At 36.7% G+C, this 15,208-nt stretch overlaps 1 protein-coding gene across 1 annotated transcript in view; it reads left to right on the top strand.

Annotated features, from left to right (window-relative positions):
- Positions 1 to 15,208, top strand: part of LOC117993516 (5-hydroxytryptamine receptor 1-like) — a 146,518-nt gene that overhangs the window by 63,878 nt on the left and 67,432 nt on the right. The window contains exon 2 of the mRNA XM_034981320.2: positions 9,350 to 9,388. The gene's annotated coding sequence lies outside the window, so the exon portion shown is untranslated. The remainder of the gene's footprint in view (positions 1 to 9,349; positions 9,389 to 15,208) is intronic.

The raw sequence follows: 15,208 nt of genomic DNA, 5'->3' as shown, positions 1-15,208 counted from the left end.
TGCGGACTATTAATAAAAGGGTCCTGTTTTACCCTTTGGATACCTTGGAACCCTAAAAATTAGGCTTGTGGTACAGAGATAGCTCGCATCCCGGGGAAGGACATAGGCTAATTTTTATCTCGGACAATCAAAGAGTTCCCACGGGATTTTAAAAACCTAAATCCACGCGGACGAAGTCGCGGGCATCAGCTAGTTATTAATACGAAAGTATGGACTTATGTATTATGGAAGTATGGAGTATGGGCCGTGAAAAGCTAGCAGACAGACAGACAGACACACTTTCGCATTTATAATTATTATTAATTATTATTATTATTATTATTTATTATTTAATTAGAACGGCCATAAAGCCAATTACACTAATTAAACTACGAGTACAAACTAACATAAACATACTTACAAAAATAGTTAAAATTATAAATTTTAAAAAGCAAAATTATAAATTTTCACAAAAGTGCAAGATCTGACCCATGAGGTCAGCCCATTTGTCAGCAAATATGTCACAGCGAGGGGACTCCTTCGGCAGCGCGTTGAGCGCAGCCAAAGTGCGCGGTATGGGTGACCAGCTAGGTGATTCTCTAACTCAGTGTCTAACACTAAATGATAGCCACCGAGGTTGGTTGGTTCTACATTGCTGCTTCACTGGGTGATATTAAAATATTTTTTCGTAGAAAACCTTCAACGGATTAAAAAATGAGCTCGGTGGCTATCATTCAGTGTTAGAAACTGAGTTAGAGAATTACCTTGCTGAAGCGCGCTACCGTGCGACTAAACGGACTTACGAAAAATTTGGAGCGGTGGCGGAGATAGCTGTAATTAGAGGGTGCATAAACGCAGCAGAGCTTGTTGTGTAGTTCAGAGCAGTCGATCACAACCCTAAGAATCTTGCAAATAATATTAGTATGGAAGTATGGATTATTAAGCTTAATGGTTCCTTGCATAGGTATATGGACTCCAAAGTACGCCTGCTTCTGTACAACCTTTTTAGCCTCATTTACGCATACTAGCTTACGTGATAAATTGCCATTTAGGTATGTGCCGCCAAAATTCATAATTTATTACTTATTTGGACCAGCTGCGTTCGCGGTAATGGCGTTGCGTGTTTAACATAATAAAGTACCATAAAAGATGTGGAACTTTTAACCATTGACTTACTAGCTGATGCCCGCGACTTCGTCCGCGTGGAATTAGGTTTTTAAAAATCCCGTGGGAACCCTTTGATTTTCCGGGATAAAAAGTAGCCTATGTGGTAATCCAGGGTATAATCTATCTCTATTCCAAATTTCATCCAAATCCGTTCAGCCTTTTTTGCGTGATTGAGTAACAAACATCCAAACATCCACACTTTCACATTTATAATACTAGTAGGAAGTAGGATTTCGTAAGGACAGGGCCATTGAACAAGCAAAATGGCACCGACTCATTGGTCCTAAAATATTTATTTAGCACCAATGCAACCTCAGTGACGTCTGAATTTTAAACGGTTCATTCATTAGTATCTAAGAGGTGGCGCTGATTTATTTGGTTCCAAGACCGTGAAAAATTTTGTTCGCTTGGGTATGTCTTTTCATTTATATCGATGCTTTTAACACATTTTTGTACTTAATTAAGGAGAATTTGGTGCGCATGATCACAGAGTAGGTAAGGTCATCATCTTTATCATGATCAACCCATCGCCGGCTCACTACAGAGCACGGGTCTCCTCTCAGAGTGAGCAGGGTTTGGCCATAGTCGAACACGCTGGCCATATGCGGATTGGTAGACTTCACACACCATTGAGAACATTATGGAGAACTCTCAGGCATGCCGGTTTCCTCACGATGTTTTCCGTTTTTTCTTTTGAGGTACGGAACCCTAAAATATGCTTAGTATAATAATTCATTACAGTACGCGGCAGAAAATAATGTACATAAATCTTTAGAAGGAGATAGGGGATTTGTAGAGCATTGTCTCTGTCGTTGAGACCGACAAAACGTCACATAGGTATGAGTGACAGAGACAACGCTTTACAAAGCCGATATGACAATCTAAAGGCTGACGTACATTATTTTCTGCAGCGTACTGTACAATCTAAATATATCTAAATATGAAAACCTCGATGGGAGCTTCGTATTCGTGCCTTTTGGTGTGGAGACCTTGGGGCCGTGGGGCCCGGGGGCTCGAGCTCTTTTTGAAGAAATTGCGAAAAGAGTTATCGAGTCAACCGGGGACCCGAGAGCTGGCAGCTACCTTGGCCAAAGAATTAGTTTGGCCATCCAAAGGGGTAATGCTGCCAGCATCTTGGGTACAATGCCTCGCTGCGGTGGTCTCGATCAGGTTTTAGATTTAATTTAATTTAATGTTGTTTTTTTAGATTTAAGTTTATTAATAGTTTATTTGTAATTAAAAATTGATTAAAAGTTCATCTAAATATATAAAATGAAAACGTGACTGACTGACTGACTGATCGATCAACGCACAGCTCAAACTACTGGACGGATCGGGCTGAAGTTTGGCATGTAGGACGTAGGCCTCCGCTAAGAAAGGATTTTTGAAATAGGGGTTTGAAATTTGTGTAGTCCACTCGAATGAAGTCGCGAGCATAAGCTAGTTTCGTCATAAAACAAAATAACGTGGCTATAGATAACGGCGCCCACCTTCCGTTGCGTTCATAAAACTGCCTTATCAAAATTAAAATACTTTATTATGACACCCTTGGTTTTAATTAAAAGCGGGCACAGGGACGCAGCGCCGTTTATGTAATACTAGCTTATGCTCGCGACTGCACAAATTTCAAACCCCTATTTCACCCTCGTAGGGGTTGAGTTTTTAAAAATCCTTTCTTAGCGGATGCCTACGTTATAATAACTATTTGCATGCCAAATTTCAGCCCAATCCGTCCAGTATTTTGAGCAGTGTGTTGATAGATCAGTCAGTCAGTCAGTCAGTCACCTTTTCCTTTTATATATTTAGACTAGCTGATGCCCGCGAATTCGTAAGCGTGGATTTAGGTTTTTAAAAATCCGGTGGGAACTCTTTGATTTTCCGGTATAAAAATAGCCTAAGTCCCTTTCCAGGTCTTAAACTATTACCTATGCAAAAAATCACGTCGATCCGTTGCTCCGTTGCAACGTGATTAAAGGACAAACCAACAAACCGACAAACAAACACACTTTCACATAATAGGGGTAGTGATGTAGCCCTGTTTATACAGAGTGTAACCAGAATGCTAGCAAAAACTTTATAACTTTAAAACGTTATAGTTATACTCAACACAATCCACTACCAATAATCGTTTGCCTCATTTTGTAGTTTTTTTAGTATTTTTCAAACCCGCAATGCATGCAAAACTCGACGCGGAATTGACTCGGAGTGGCCTACTTACGCAACGTTCGTTGACCTCTAGCGTCAGTCAGATGTTTTATTTGCAATATATCGTAAACTTTTACAAGATTATAGGATTTTTTTATAATTTTTTTCGCGGTTTTTTTGTGGTATCATATCAGTAATCATCAGTAGGTACTGTCACCTGTCTTCGTTTTTGCCAGCGTTCTGGTTACACCCTGTATACTCGAGTTAGTCTATAATCATCAAGATCTACCCACCGTCGGTCCACTACTGAGCACTGGTCTCCTCTCAGATTGAGAAGGGTTTAGGCCATAGTTTGCAATGCTGGCCCAATGCAGATTGTCAGACTTCACACACCTTTGAGAAGATTATGGAGAACCTGTTGGAGCTAAAAAAGCTTATATCCTAAAAAATAGACTAAGGTTACTTTTTTCCAGAAAAACCGAAGAAATTCTATGGAATTTAAAAAAAATTAAATCCTTGCGGGCGTTTCGGGCATCAATTAGCTACAAAATATAAATTTTAAATTGTAACCTTTTGACAGCTCCACAGCAGAACCGATCTTGACGAAAAGCATAGACACACATATTGGAGAAAGACAAAGAATACTTTTAGAGTTGGAACAGTTTTGATAGAGAACTGCATTGTATAATATTAGGTACATATCTCGAATCGCGTCAACAAATCCGTATAATTGGAACCCCTCACATAACGGATTCTCCGCGCAATTCCCGCGAAAGGTTGAGGATATAAACTTTATTGCCTTTCACCAACGATCTCTTATGTGCCTCTCGCGACGACGTGTGGAATGAATTAATTTTTAGCTCCCTGCGTAGATCATAAAAATGTAGCACTTTCTACGAGTATTTGCCCCGTTTCTGTAATGTTACGGGTAAAGATGTTTCAAGTTTAAACGTAGTACCCTTATTATAAATGCGAAAGTGTGTTTGTTTGTTGGTTTGTAGGTTAGTCCTTCAAACCTCTTAAACAGTCCTAAAAAAAAGTCCGCAATAGCATATCTTTTACGGTAGGCTCACAATAACGCATTGCAAATTGCAAATAAACGAATAAGATAAAATAACCATTTTTATGATTGTGAAATGTGCTCTATAACAAAGCTTTAATTTCGAAGGTGTTTTTACTATTGTAGTATTAATCCTTATCAAAATAAAATTGTTTGTCTTTTCAAGATTAATATACCCCACTTGGTATATTAATCTTACTTTGAAAGATGAAAATACTAATTACTTTTTCATGAACACATTTTTTTGTGAAGTGACCACAAACGCACGGTTTTCGGATTTTCTCCCTCACGTATCCTATAAGACCTACCTACCTGCCCATGATTCTAGGTCAACGGGAAGTACCCTTTAGGTTTCTTGACAGATTAGACAGACAGACAACGAAGTGATCCTATAAGGGTTCCTTTTTTCCTTTTGAGGTACGGAACCCTATTAATTACAGTTTTATGTACAGAAATAATAATGAACGACCCTGCCTTATATTATTAATCTGTTCTACGACATCAACTTCTACCACGCATTTGATCAGTATTTCTACTGAAACCCGTACATCATCATCATCATCATCAGCCTGTGGACGTCCACTGTTGGACATAGGCCTTCCCTTAACAGCGCAACCACACCCGGTCCTCAGCCTTCCTCATCCAGCCACTTCCCGCCAGCCTCTTTATATCGTCGGTCCATCGTGCTGGAGGGCGTCCCACACTACGTTTGCCGTACACCGTCTTTATATATATGTGAATCGTTGGGGCAATGTTGACTTTACCTACCCTCTTAACTTTGACCGCAGCATAATTAAACAAAACGGTCTCAGAATATTTGAATTTAGGGTGATTTAGGTAATTATAAAAACACCAATTAATTTCAAGTAATCTGGCCTTCTTTAAGCGTCCATGAAAATCGATACTCTTTTTATTTTGCAAAGAAATTATGGTCCGTTAATTTATTCTACCTTCATTAATTAAAACTGTTATTATTCGCTTGGCTAGCGAGAGCGGCGTTTAATTTATGTGGGGTAAAAACACCGAGTAGAAATCCGTCTGTGGGGTAAAAACAACGGATGGTTGAAATGGCCCTAATATTGGCCGGGATTTCCGGTTTCATGACGCGTGGACAAATAGAGGAAATCGTAGTTAAAATCAGGGTTATTGCGGATGCCAATATTTTGACATCTGCGGATGCGGATGCGGGTGTCTGAATTAATGCGAATGTTCCGCACTTGCGGATGCGGATGCGAATATCTGTAACACCCCTGGTTCAAGTTACTTAATATCGTAGTTAGAATTTGGATAGAACGAAATTTTGTGGATTAAGAGCCCGTGAGGTCTGAGGGCCAGACTTTCGTTATTTTATAAAAGCTGAATATTTCTCTGCGCATTGTCCCCAACATTGCTTTTATAAAATAACGAAGGTCTGGCCCACACGGGCTCTTTCTCTATTAGCGATGTTCTTTCGCAACACTGTACGTACTCTGTGGTGAATATTGTTAATCAGTGCCATGGTGAAAATTATTAGTTTTTTTTAAATTTCGTGATTATTCCGGCCTAAGCCTATTTGCCATGAGATTCGGGTCTTACTATAACATGTCTTGGTTAAAAGCATTTGAGTAAAAGGGATTTGTTAAATCCCCTTGTCCGCATTTAATCGATGTGAAGTAAACCACACTAATGTGTGGGTAAAACGAATTTGTGCCAAATCGGTTTGTCCTGGATATCCGGCTTGCAGCGAAGGGGGTAAATAGGGTTAATTTGCGAATGATAACATATTCTATTACTATTTCTTATAGGTTTGGTTTCAATATTCAATTTAACTGTTGATAATTTTTACTTTGTTATATTATTAGGCCCATAATGGTGATCGCCTAGTGGTTAGGACGTCGCCCTTCTATTAGAGAGGTCGGAGGTTCGATCCCGAGCTTCTAACTTTTCGGAGTCACTAAGTGCGTTTTAAACAAATAAATATCACTTGCTTTAACGGTGAAGAAAAATACCGTGAGGAAACCGGCATAAACTTTACTCATTCTGATAGGAGGGTCCCCTTGTCCGCATTTAATCGATGTGAAGTAAACCACACTAATGTGTGGGTAAAACGAATTTGTGCCAAATCGGTTTGTCCCGGATATCCGGCTTGCGGCGAAGGGGGTAAATAGGGTTAATGTGCGAATGAATTCGGTGTTAAGTTAGGCATTTTACTACCTTTACTGTGACGGTGTTTTTTTGGATTTTCAAGTTAATTGTAGTAGGCAGGTAGGATCACTAATTAAGATTTCATAATTTTTTAATTAAAACCATAATCATTAGTTTAGTTTAAACCTATCGAATCGACACTCCGCGCATTATTGACATTAACATGTCGGTAATACGACCTTGAACTTTTTACCTAGCCCAAAAGATATTTTCACTACAAAAACATTTTCCCATTGAGGTAGACCGATTTTCCTTTTATCATTCATTCTTTGTACCTATAGTTATCTATTTAATAGTATCTTCTAACATAAAGGATTTACGCTGGAATTCATAGTTAGTCAATAATCTTGAAACTTTACGGACGATTCAGTCCCCACCCCGATTGCCATCTCGACCTGTCGCGTACTGTAGTTATATATGTCGCAGGTATATTGTCAAAGCAGTGATAGTATATAATTTCACTACTGATATTATAACTAAACGGTAGATTGTCAATCGACTTCATTTCTCACAATTTAACGGTCTGGTTTAAGTGTCATTGTAATGTCACGGGGACACTATATTGATATTGTAAGACAATGATATTTTGACAATTTACTGGTCATTAGATTATGAGGCCGTCTCTGGTTTCCGTTTCGAATGTCAATTTTGCAATCATTGAGTTATAAGTAAAAAATGAAAATGAAATGAAATGAAATGAAAATTTATTTATGACAACAATGTCGGTTTACAGTTTAGTGTCGGTAACCCTGAAGTAAGTTTGATAAACCTGTGTCTCAGGGTCCCCGCTCCTCCTCCTCAGTCTCAAACATAATAGTTGTGTTAACAAAAACTATAAATACTTAAGTCTAAACAATTAGCATGCAGTGTGTCGTGTGTGTGTGTGTGTGTGTGTGTGTTTGTGTGTGTTTGTGTGTGTGTGTGTGTGTGTGAGTGTGTGTTCTGTGTGTTTCCTTATGTTGTTGATTTGATAAAGCTTTAATTATTTATTTAAATTTAAATTTGAAATTTTAGTAGATTTTCCGTATCAATATAGTTTAGATTATTTAGCAAACTAGTTACTGTTTGTTTGCATTTAAAGAGTTGCATGTCGTATATGTTTAAGGTTCTATTTAATTTGTTATATAAGTAGGTTGAAAGGTTTTTATATTGTCTGCCAGCAAAGTGGGTCCTATTACTTGAAACAGTGTTGATGACTGCGTGGTTACGTCTTCTACCTTGGAGTGATCTATTATATTCAGTAGTGCGGTGAACCCGAGCTATAGTTTGTAATCACAAACTATTGTAGTAATATCATAGAAAGTAACAAGAAACTTTTCTGGAGGAGGACTTTTTGACCAATCAGAACGCTCGACGTCTCCCACTGCCAACTTCCGTCATAATATACCTAGATTTATTATAATGTCGCTATAATGACCCCGTGACATTACAATATCACTAAACCAGACCAGGCCGTTAAATTGTAAGAAATGAAGTCGATTAACAATCTACCGTTTAATTATAATGTCACTAGTCAAATTTTAATATCACGGCTTTGACAATAATACCTGCGACATATATACAAAAGAATAAGCAATAAATTCACCGACATCACACATTTAATATTTCACTTTGGATATATTTTAGAAACTTTCCTGGAAGTGCATGTAAATGTTTCCATATTGCTCTAGGTATATTAACCAGTTCGAAGGTAAGTTCTAGGTATATTAAAGTTCAAAAACTAAAACTAGACCTCTATTAACACGCTCGTATAAAATATAATACATATTATAAGTATTCCGTACAAAATGACTTCTCACGTGCCATTTTAACTCTATGGGTCAACTGTCATGTCAAAAGTACGGATCGTACTTTTACATGAAATTTGATATTTTATTGAAAAAAGCTCAGGTGAAATTTAAGTAGTTAGCTAGGTGAGGTCTAATGTGTTTGAAAGGTCAACAGTCGTATGTGGAGGACACTCTGTGTAATGGTCAGTGATGTAAGGAACTTGGGACGATAGGGTTGTCACCACGAAAGTAACATATATATATAATACTAACACATAGCTAATATTGTTCTTGAATGTACGAATGAAAATTTCTTGATATTTTATTGTTTACCAGATCACGCTTGTGACTTCATCCGCGTGGATTCAGGTTTATTAATAAGGTGGGAGAAAGTACTTTGATTTTTTGGGACAAAAATTAGTCTATATCTGTCTCCGGGATTCAATCTATATCTGTACCGAAATTCGTCAAAATCGGTTAAACGAATAGGCCGTGAAAAGCTAGCGGATAGACAGACAGACATACTTTCGCATTTATAATATTAGTATGGCTATAGATTTTTAGGTTGTGGTAACCCTAGCATCAGCACTAATGGAGTTTACTGAACTGGGAATGAGAGGGCTTTGGCGAACTAAGCGGACGATAAGGGGTCGGCAATGAGCATTTTGACAATACGTGAAAAATTGTTTTCTAGCAACGTTACAATATAGTATCTGTTCATAATATGTTGTTAATTTTGTTCTAGGTATTGATGACTTGTTCAATATTTGACTTTGCGTAGGAATATTATATTTCAACTACATAGATTATGCTCGCGACTTCGTCCGCGTGGACTACAAAAGTGTCAAACCCCTATTTTACCCCCTTAGGGGTTGAATTTTCAAAAACCCTTTCTTTGCGGATGTCTACGTCATAATAGCTATCTGCATGCCAAATTTCAGCCCGATCTGTCCAGTAGTTTGAGCTGTGCGTTGATAGATCAGTCAGTCAGTCCTTTCCTTTTATATATGTAAGAAAATAATATAATAATATTTTATTGTTACAGGTGAACAAACACAGACCTCTTCAAAGTAAAGATCTATAGGTGAGTAAATAAGTGTTTACAGAACAAATAATAATGGTGTAGGTACCTATAGGACCTACATATTATTTATTTTACGTTTTAATAATACTTCTTATGTAAGTAGTAGGTAAGTAGGTACTCGTATGTGTCTAGTTTACCTTTTTTTTCGCGTAAAAATCTATGCAGATATAAGAAATCTACCTTGAAGTTGCAAAAATACTTGCAATTCACGAAAATGTTTCTAACTTCTTGATTCACTTTACTAATAAAGTACCTACACTGAAAGTGATATATTCAATGGGCATAATATGATAATACTGGATGATGCCCCCGACTTCGTCCGTGTGGATTTAGGTTTTTCAAAAATCCCGCGGAAACTCTTTAATTTTCAGTGATAAAAAGTAGCCTATGTCCCCGGGATGTAAGCTAACTCTGTACCAAATTTCATCAAAATCGGTTGAACTGTTAGGCCGTGCATGAAAAGCTAGCAGACAGACAGATAGGCAGACACTTTCGCATTTATAATAATAGTATGGAAGTATGAATTATAGATACTATTCAGTATTCTGTGACAAAGATTATCAACAAAATATTATCAGGAAAGTATGAAAATAATTCCAGGAAACTTGTATCTATATTTTCATGTTTTGTCCTACGCATTTAAAGCTACTTTGAAGCCATTTTTAAATAGCCGCGAGCGAAACGGTCTTTCAAAAAATATACCTAACCAAACATTTTCAAAATACGCGTAGTAGTATTTTACAGTACTGCAAATAAAAAAGCCTTTTATACCTATAGGTAAAACTTTATTTTCATTTCATTAACTCTTTTCAGGTAGGAAGGTATAAGTTTTCGAATAAATTCGACGTTATGAATAGAATATTTCCGAAACCAACATAAAACTATTATGTAACTCAAATACACTCTTTCAACTTTAACTCAACTTTAATCTTTGCCTCGGAGAAACTGTTGAACTTTAGAGAAAGTTTGACAATTTTCGCAAATAGAATTCTGTTAGCTGATGCCTTTTTAGTCGTATTCTTCTGCTTCTTTCTTCTTCGTTTGACTTCTTTTCAGTTTAATGTTAGCTATCCGACTTGTTGTTTTCTGGAATTTTAGAGTTCTGGACCTCGAAAGGAAAAAAAGGCTCAAGAAAAAGGAAATACGAAACACCACGAAATCCTGTCCCGACCCATATTAAAAATGTAAGAGTGTGTTTGTTAGTTTGTTTTGTTGGTTTATTGGTTTGTCCTTCAATCACGTAGCAACGGAGAAACGGACCAACGTGATTTTTTGCATGGGTATAGTTAAAGACGTGGAGAGTGACGTAGGCTAATTTTAATTCCGGAAAATCAAAGAGTTCCCACGGGATTTTTAAAAACCTAATTCCTCGCGGACGAAATTGCGGGCATCATCTAGTCACAAATAATTTTCACTTTACACATCTTTCTCTTTCTATTTCTATAACTTGTAACAACAAGAATCACCAACTATAATAAGATCGATGTTCCTGCCAATACGTCTATCAGAATTCAGAACCGTCGGTTTCTATCACCCGGCCGTAAATAATCTTCCGACGGAATCTCCCGAAACTAAAATTAACCACTCGTTGATCATTGAGTCGTTGATAGATAAAATGCGAAACGTAAATCTCCGATGGATTACTGCTATCTTCAGATTTGCGTTTTACGTTCAACAATGTAACGTAAATGTGTTTACGTCATACCCATAAATTATAATATTATGTACCTATCTTCTAAAAACATAAAAGGAAAAGGCGACTGACTAACTGACTGGCTGACTGATCTATCAAGTCTATTTTATTTTATTTTTTTTATTTTTTATTTTGTTTATTTGAAAGTAATCAACAGCGTAAATACATACTATCAACGCACAACTCAATTTACTGGACGGATCGGGCTGAAATTTGGCATGCAGATAGCTATTATGACGTAGGCATCCGCTAAGAAAGGATTTTTGAAAATTCGTAAATTTGAATTAAATATTTATGAAACTTTGCATATAAAAAGTTCTTTATGTAAAAATATTCGACAGTTGTTTCGGTAAATCTAACGTTGTATATTATTTAGATTACTGTATTATTATACCTAGTTTTTAGGGTTCCGTACCTCAAAAGGAAAAACGGAACCCTTATAGGATCACTTTGTTGTCTGTCTGTCTGTCTGTCAAGAAACCTACAGGGTTCTTCCCGTTGACCTAGAATCATGAAATTTGGTAGGTAAGTGGGTATGCTGATTGCTGGTGGTAGGCTGGTATTAGGGGAAAAATCTGAAAACCGTGAATTTGTGGTTATATTACACAAAAAAAATTAAATTGTGGTCATGAACTAAAAATTAGTATTTTCAACTTTCGAAGTCAGTGACTATATCAAGTGGGGTATCATATGAAAGGTCTTCACCTGTACATTCTAAAACAGATTTTTATTTATTTTTATGCATCATAGTTTTTGAATTATCGTGCAAAATGTCGAAAAAATACGACTGTATTACGGAACCCTCATTGCGCGAGCCTGACTCGCACTTGGCCGGTTTTTTTAGTAGGTAAGTGACCTCAATAAAAACGCCAGGAAAAAATCATACTCATATTTTCCGCATCAGAGAACTCTCAATAGGTAGAGGCATTTATATTTTTCACAACGACCGGCATTCGATTTCCGGACCATACTCACTCCGTTTCCGGGACAAAACAAAGCATTCACGGTATGAATGGTTTTATAATGTATGGGCAGTGGCGTGCAGGTCATAGAGGCATAAAAGCTCTGCTTACCCTAGTTGAAATGGCTCAATGGTAATTTTTCATTATGACAGCCTCTAAATAGGTAACCTAACTGACTAATGCCTACCCTAGCTTGGAACCCTATGCACGCCACTGTGTATGGGTATTGTATTATCCCATGACAGTCGGTAATACAGATCGATATGTTACAGTGAAACAAGAGTTATCCAGTCGAAACTAGTTTTAACTGAAAAAAAACTGGTCAAGTGCGTGTCGGACCACGCGCAGTGTAGGGGTCCATAGTTGTTCTTCACAATATGCGGAATTGGGTATTTGACTCCAATTTTTTTATTACTTTATTATAAACTAGCTTATGCCCGCGACTTCGTCCGCGTGGACTACACAAATTTTAAACCCAATATTTTACACCCTTAGGCAAGATCTTTAACTATGAGATTTTAACATATGAGCTTAATAAAATATGTAATACTGCTAATTTGCAAAATATTAACTAGACACTTCAAAACTGACAGAATTTCATACAAACTTCAAACCCCTATTTTACCCCTCCAGCAGGCCTAGCATGGGCCGGGAAATTTTCTCCCCGAGGAAAGGATAAAATTTTTATCCCCTCCGATAGTTATTTCCACTCTCCGAGCATGGGCACAGGGTTGGATATAATTATCCCCGGTGATAAGGCGGGGAAAGACTAGTCCTCGGTTAATGTCAAAGTGTTATTATTTTTTATCTGTGCTTTTGATTTTGCTCGTTTTCGTTACTCGTAACTCGTCTGTGGCTGCTTTTTATTTTAAAAGAGCTAGAAGCCGGAGCCGTAAAATAGTTTAAAAAACATTCACAGAAGATTATGCACGTAAGTATTGTTATTGTTTGTGTTTACCTAACCTAACTCCACTTTTGAATTATCCAAATTAAAATATAATCGAATAGTTGAAATTCCTAGCTATCACAGTAAGTATCACAAAGACAATTTGTGTTAGTCAGTACACAAAATTGAAGTGATAATATATTGATATTGTTAGCGACAAAGAAATGCATAAATTGTTGTTTTATTTGCAGACATGGAAATATGTACTTGAAGAAGGGCACTGGCCACTGACTGACAAGTATGATGAGGCAGCTCGGGATGTAGGACCACCGGGAAATGTCTCAATAGTGCCGTCGGTCACATATATGAGCACATAAGTGTTCAATATTAATTATCACTGTTGGGCATAAATGCTCAACAGGAATTGGACCTGAAGACTCCATAATGGGCCAGCCAGAGAGATGCGTGTATTAATTTAGTTCTATTAAATGTGTGTCTTGTATAACAAACTCAAAATAACTTTAGGTACCTACCTATTGGAATAGGTAAGTTAGGTACACATCTTATCAACATAAAATATTTTCATTATTGTTTGAGATGATGATAAAACTAACAGTTTAGCACACTGCACTGAGAAGAGTTCAATATCACTTAAAATTGGTTAAGCTGGTATGGTTTGAGCTATTAAACTAACCTAATTTCTTTATAAGCATGTCAAGCCAATGTTTTTTATCTTATGGCAGGAAATCTTTGAAGTGTCGGTGGTGGACTATGGTGAGACTGTCGTTTCACCCACTTTGTACACAGTGGGTACTTTATAAAACCAATAGCCCCGAGTAGTTTTCCTATAAATGCCAATAAATAAATAAAAAGTAAGTAGAGGATATGTACATTTTTGTAATTTGTAAATAGTTATGAATATAGGAAGTTATTCTATGGCAGTGTGGTTTGATTGAACATTAAACTTGTTACTTCCTTTTCTTAAGGATAATAGCACTACTTTTAGATCTGTTAAGTTAACATCAGAGATTTGTGTACATCCAAATAAGCATTGTTTTAATTGGTATTCCTAATATTATGCCTAAGAGTTTGTGTTTGTTACTCAATCACACAGAAAGAGTACTTAAAGCAAAATTATTTTTTGAAGAAACTTATTTTTTGTTATAGCAGCAATAGAAATAAGTACAAAATTTCAACTTTAACCTGTTACGTTTCAGGAGACAGACAGATGGAGAGCTGAGACTGTAATAGGGTCCCATTGGTACCCTACAGAACCCTAGTAGTAGTAGTAGATATAAGGATGGGTTTGCACAAGGTGGTTTTAGGTAATAGGTACTTAAAGAAATATATTTTAATGCAAATATGTATTTATTATTCCATCCCTTTTTCCCTTTTATTGTCGGGCAACAGTTAGCAGTCTGGTTTGATCCATAGATATGTGAGATTTCTTTATTTGTTACATTTTCTAGTCTGTCCTTTGGTTGTTCCATTGGAATTCTGAAACATACAATTTATACATTAATGATTTTCAATAATAATAAATTAAGAGTAAGAGGATATACTGAAATGGTCTATAAAGTATAATAGGCTAACATATTTACTCTTACAAAACACTTATGATGAACCATTATAATTTGTAAAGTGTTATTGTGTTTGTGTATCATTATGTATTTAACTATGATATAGGTGTGTATTTTAATTTAAGAATTGTTTTGTTAAATTAGACTCCTGCCTATTTTGTTCAAATAAATGATTTTATTATAATGAGTCATTGTGTTATTTTATATTTCCAATAATCCATACTAATATTATAAATGCGAAAGTGTGTCTGCCTGTCTGTCTGCTAGCTTTTCACAGCCCAACAGTCTAACCGATTTAGATGAAATTTAGTACCTACAGAGTTAGCTTACATCCCGAGGATGGACACCGGCTACTTTTTATTCTGGAAAATCAAATAGTTCTCACAGGATTTTCAAAACCTAAATCCACACAGATGAAGTCGCGGGCAATAGTCATCCCATGACCTTGACTTGTATCTCACTGGTAACTACCATCTGCCAAGAGTCTTATAGATGTGAGGACGTAGAATAAATAGATAATAGCCGCATGTAGGACCTATTTGTAGGTACCTACTACCTACCTAAGTAGGTACCTATTCGTTTGCACAAGATGGTTTTAGGTAATAGGTAAGTACTTAGGTACTTACTTTTATGAATCCATCCATCGAATTAATCGGCTTTAGTGCTTCATTAAGCTGCTCGCACAAGTACAGCACATAA

The sequence above is a fragment of the Maniola hyperantus genome, chromosome 24 (assembly GCF_902806685.2).
Source record: "Maniola hyperantus chromosome 24, iAphHyp1.2, whole genome shotgun sequence".
In the NCBI taxonomy this organism is placed as follows: domain Eukaryota; kingdom Metazoa; phylum Arthropoda; class Insecta; order Lepidoptera; family Nymphalidae; genus Maniola; species Maniola hyperantus.
The sequence above is the reverse complement of the archived record's forward strand: the minus strand, read 5'-3'. Positions and strand labels throughout refer to the sequence as shown.